This window comes from Notothenia rossii (assembly GCF_949606895.1).
Source record: "Notothenia rossii genome assembly, chromosome: 12".
Lineage (NCBI taxonomy): Eukaryota > Metazoa > Chordata > Actinopteri > Perciformes > Nototheniidae > Notothenia > Notothenia rossii.
This window is the reverse complement of record NC_136911.1, coordinates 123,159-128,158: the sequence shown is the minus strand read 5'-3', so window position 1 is coordinate 128,158 and position 5,000 is coordinate 123,159. Positions and strand designations below refer to the sequence as shown.

Here is a 5,000-nt window from a genome sequence, read left to right as displayed (position 1 = left end):
GTCGCTTAGAGAGTCCTTTTGGAGTCGCTTAGAGAGTCCCTTTGGAGTCGTTTCGAGAGTATTTTTGGAGTCGCTTCGAGAGTCCTTTTGGAGTCGCTTAGAGAGTCCTTTTGGAGTCGCTTAGAGAGTCCCTTTGGAGTCGCTTCGAGAGTCCTTTTGGAGTCGCTTCGAGAGTCCCTTTGGAGTCGCTTAGAGAGTCCCTTTGGAGTCGCTTAGAGAGTCCCTTTGGAGTCGTTCCGAGAGTCCTTTTGGAGTCGCTTCGAGAGTCCCTTTGGAGTCGCTTAGAGAGTCCCTTTGGAGTCGCTTAGAGAGTCCTTTTGGAATCGCTTAGAGAGTCCCTTTGGAGTCGTTTCGAGAGTATTTTTGGAGTCGTTTCGAGAGTCCTTTTGGAGTCGCTTAGAGAGTCCTTTTGGAGTCTCTTAGAGAGTCCCTTTGGAGTCGCTTAGAGAGTCCCTTTGGAGTCGTTTTGAGAGTCCTTTTGGAGTCGCTTCGAGAGTCCCTTTGGAGTCGTTTTGAGAGTCCCTTTGGAGTCGTTTTGAGAGTCCTTTTGGAGTCGCTTCGAGAGTCCTTTTGGAGTCGCTTAGAGAGTCCTTTTGGAGTCGCTTAGAGAGTCCCTTTGGAGTCGTTTCGAGAGTATTTTTGGAGTCGCTTAGAAAGTCCCTTTGGAGTCGCTTCGAGAGTCCTTTTGGAGTCGCTTTGAGAGTCCTTTTGGAGTCGCTTCGAGAGTCCTTTTGGAGTCGCTTAGAGAGTCCCTTTGGAGTCGCTTAGAGAGTCCCTTTGGAGTCGTTTTGAGAGTCCTTTTGGAGTCGCTTAGAGAGTCCCTTTGGAGTCGCTTTGAGAGTCCTTTTGGAGTCGCTTAGAGAGTCCTTTTGGAGTCGCTTTGAGAGTCCCTTTGGAGACGCTTTGAGAGTCCCTTTGGAGTCGCTTTGAGAGTCCTTTTGGAGTCGCTTAGAGAGTCCCTTTGAAGTCGCTTTGAGAGTCCTTTTGGAGTCGCTTTGAGAGTACTTTTGGAGTCGCTTAGAGAGTCCCTTTGGAGTCGTTTTGAGAGTCCTTTTGGAGTCGCTTAGAGAGTCCCTTTGGAGTCGTTTTGAGAGTCCTTTTGGAGTCGCTTCGAGAGTCCTTTTGGAGTCGCTTAGAGAGTCCCTTTGGAGTCGTTTCGAGAGTTTTTTGGAGTCGCTTCGAGAGTCCTTTTGGAGTCGCTTAGAGAGTCCTTTTGGAGTTGCTTAGAGAGTCCCTTTGGAGTCGCTTAGAGAGTCCCTTTGAAGTCTCTTGGAGAGTCCTTTTGGAGTCGCTTAGAGAGTCCTTTTGGAGTCGCTTCGAGAGTCCTTTTGGAGTCGCTTCGAGAGTCCTTTTGGAGTCGCTTTGAGAGTCCCTTTGGAGTCGCTTAGAGAGTCCTTTTGGAGTCGCTTAGAGAGTCCCTTTGGAGTCGCTTTGAGAGTCCCTTTGGAGTCGCATTTAGAGTCCCTTTGGAGTCGCTTAGAGAGTCCTTTTGGAGTCGCTTCGAGAGTCCTTTTGGAGTCGCTTTGAGAGTATTTTTGGAGTCGCTTAGAGAGTCCCTTTGGAGTCGTTTTGAGAGTATTTTTGGAGTCGCTTAGAGAGTCCCTTTGGAGTCGCTTCGAGAGTCCTTTTGGAGTCGCTTTGAGATTCCTTTTGGAGTCGCTTCGAGAGTCCTTTTGGAGTCGCTTAGAGAGTCCCTTTGGAGTCGCTTAGAGAGTCCCTTTGGAGTCCTTTTGAGAGTCCTTTTGGAGTCGCTTTGAGAGTCCTTTTGGAGTCGCTTAGAGAGTCCTTTTGGAGTCGCTTTGAGAGTCCCTTTGGAGTCGCTTAGAGAGTCCTTTTGGAGTCGCTTAGAGAGTCCCTTTGGAGTCGCTTTTAGAGTCCTTTTGGAGTCGCTTAGAGAGTCCCTTTGGAGTCGCTTTGAGAGTCCTTTTGGAGTCGCTTAGAGTCCTTTTGGAGTCGCTTTGAGAGTCCCTTTGGAGTCGCTTAGAGAGTCCCTTTGGAGTCTCTTGGAGAGTACTTTTGGAGTCGCTTAGAGAGTCCCTTTGGAGTCGCTTCGAGAGTCCCTTTGGAGTCGCATTGAAAGTCCCTTTGGAGTCGCATTGAGTCTCCCTTTGGAGTCGCATTGAGAGTCCCTTTGGAGTCGCATTGAGAGTCCCTTTGGAGTCGCATTGAGACTCCCTTTGGAGTCGCTTAGAGAGTCCCTTTGGAGTCGCTTTGAGAGTCCCTTTGGAGTCGCTTCGAGAGTCCCTTTGGAGTCGCATTGAGAGTCCCTTTGGAGTCGCTTAGAGAGTCCCTTTGGAGTCGCTTTGAGAGTCCTTTTGGAGTCGCTTAGAGAGTCCTTTTGGAGTCGCTTAGAGAGTCCCTTTGGAGTCGCTTAGAGAGTCCCTTTGGAGTTGCTTTGAGAGTCGCTTTGGAGTCACTTAGAGAGTCCTTTTGGAGTCGCTTAGAGAGTCCCTTTGGAGTCGCATTGAGAGTCCCTTTGGAGTCGCTTTGAGAGTCGCTTTGGAGTCACTTAGAGAGTCCTTTGGAGTCGCTTAGAGAGTCCCTTTGGAGTCGCTTAGAGAGTCCCTTTGGAGTCACTTAGAGAGTCCTTTTGGAGTCGCTTAGAGAGTCCCTTTGGAGTCGCATTGAGAGTCCCTTTGGAGTCGCATTGAGAGTCCCTTTGGAGTCGCATTTAGAGTCCCTTTGGAGTCGCTTCGAGAGTCCCTTTGGAGTTGCATTGAGAGTCCCTTTGGAGTCGCATTGAGAGTCCCTTTGGAGTCGCTTTGAGAGTCCTTTTGGAGTCGCTTTGAGAGTCTCTTTGGAGTCGCATTGAGAGTCCCTTTGGAGTCGCATTGAGAGTCCCTTTGGAGTCGCTTAGAGAGTCCCTTTGGAGTCGCTTAGAGAGTCCCTTTGGAGTCCTTTTGAGAGTCCTTTTGAGTCGCTTAGAGAGTCCCTTTGGAGTCGCTTTGAGAGTCCTTTTGGAGTCGCTTAGAGTCCTTTTGGAGTCGCTTTGAGAGTCCCTTTGGAGTCGCTTTGAGAGTCCCTTTGGAGTCGCTTTGAGAGTCCTTTTGGAGTCGCTTTGAGAGTCCTTTTGGAGTCGCTTAGAGAGTCCCTTTGGAGTCGCTTAGAGAGTCCTTTTGGAGTCGCTTAGAGAGTCCTTTTGGAGTCGCTTTGAGAGTCCCTTTGGAGTCGCTTAGAGAGTCCCTTTGGAGTCTCTTGGAGAGTCCTTTTGGAGTCGCTTAGAGAGTCCTTTTGGAGTCGGTTCGAGAGTCCTTTTGGAGTCGCTTCGAGAGTCCTTTTGGAGTCGCTTCGAGAGTCCCTTTGGAGTCGCTTAGAGAGTCCTTTTGGAGTCGCTTAGAGAGTCCCTTTGGAGTCGCTTTGAGAGTCCCTTTGGAGTCGCATTGAGAGTCCCTTTGGAGTCGCTTAGAGAGTCCTTTTGGAGTCACTTAGAGAGTCCTTTTGGAGTCGCTTCGAGAGTCCCTTTGGAGTCGCTTAGAGAGTCCTTTTGGAGTTGCTTAGAGAGTCCCTTTGGAGTCGCATTGAGAGTCCCTTTGGAGTCGCATTGAGAGTCCCTTTGGAGTCGCATTGAGAGTCCATTTGGAGTCGCTTCGAGATTCCCTTTGGAGTCGCTTTGAGAGTCCCTTTGGAGTCGCATTGAGAGTCCCTTTGGAGTTGCTTAGAGAGTCCCTTTGGAGTCGCTTAGAGAGTCCTTTTGGAGTCGCTTAGAGAGTCCCTTTGGAGTCGCTTAGAGAGTCCCTTTGGAGTTGCTTTGAGAGTCGCTTTGGAGTCACTTAGAGAGTCCTTTTGGAGTCGCTTAGAGAGTCCCTTTGGAGTCGCATTGAGAGTCCCTTTGGAGTCGCTTTGAGAGTCGCTTTGGAGTCACTTAGAGAGTCCTTTGGAGTCGCTTAGAGAGTCCCTTTGGAGTCGCTTAGAGAGTCCCTTTGGAGTCACTTAGAGAGTCCTTTTGGAGTCGCTTAGAGAGTCCCTTTGGAGTCGCATTGAGAGTCCCTTTGGAGTCGCTTTGAGAGTCCCTTTGGAGTCGCATTGAGAGTCCCTTTGGAGTCGCTTCGAGAGTCCCTTTGGAGTCGCATTGAGAGTCCCTTTGGAGTAGCTTCGAGAGTCCTTTTGGAATCGCTTCGAGAGTCCTTTTGGAGTCGCTTCGAGAGTTCTTTTGGAGTCGTTTTGAGTCTTTTCTGACTGTTTTTGAACTGCAAAATAGGTGCTGCATCGATGCCAGGTAGCATTTATTATCATGTCACTTTCTGCACCTAATTGCAAACACAGCTTTAGGGTGTGTTCACACCTGCCTTGTATAGTCCGGTTGAATCGAACCCTGGTGCGTTTAGCCGCTTGGTGCGGTTCATTTGGGTCGGTGTGAACACAGTCCGAGACCTCTGAAGTGAACTAAACAACCGGACTCTGGTCCGCTAAAATAGGTGGTCTTGGAGCGCTTGCTTGCGAACTCTGGAGCGGTTCATTGCTGGTGTGAACGCAGTCCGCACCAAAACATAGGAAGCGCAGTATTTACGTGTCACAAGAACACGTATATCTTCAAAAATCTTTAGCGAAAGAGTCTTTCAAGACATCCGCGGTTGTTTAGTTAAAGAGTGAAGCAGAATGAAGTGTTGAAAAGTAAGAACACCTGTCGTCGGTGAAACGCCCTCCTTACTGCAGAACGTCTCTCATGAACAAGAACGGGCCGATCTAGATCCCTCCACTCCGCGTTGGGCTTCTGATCAGCCTGTCGGTGTTACTTTCCCCATAATGACCGCGCCAATGCACATTATCCCGCTTATTACATGGCCACATTCTCAACAAAGTAACGACATAACTCCCAATATTAATTGAAATGCTTTTATGGATTTAGAAAATGATTTTGTAAAAAACAGTTGTATTGATTTAAATTGACATGCATCCGCTAAGAAAAATAGTCAGTTGTTACCGTTTGAACTAACGTAGCAACGGCAGGAACTGCTTCGATAGCGTTTTTGAGAAGCTTTTGATTACAGATTTGAAAACAT

At 48.7% G+C, this 5,000-nt stretch overlaps 1 protein-coding gene across 3 annotated transcripts in view; it reads right to left on the bottom strand.

The window, feature by feature from the left end:
- arfgef1 (ADP-ribosylation factor guanine nucleotide-exchange factor 1 (brefeldin A-inhibited)) overlaps positions 1-5,000 on the bottom strand; it is a 95,378-nt gene that overhangs the window by 58,411 nt on the left and 31,967 nt on the right. The window lies entirely within an intron of this gene.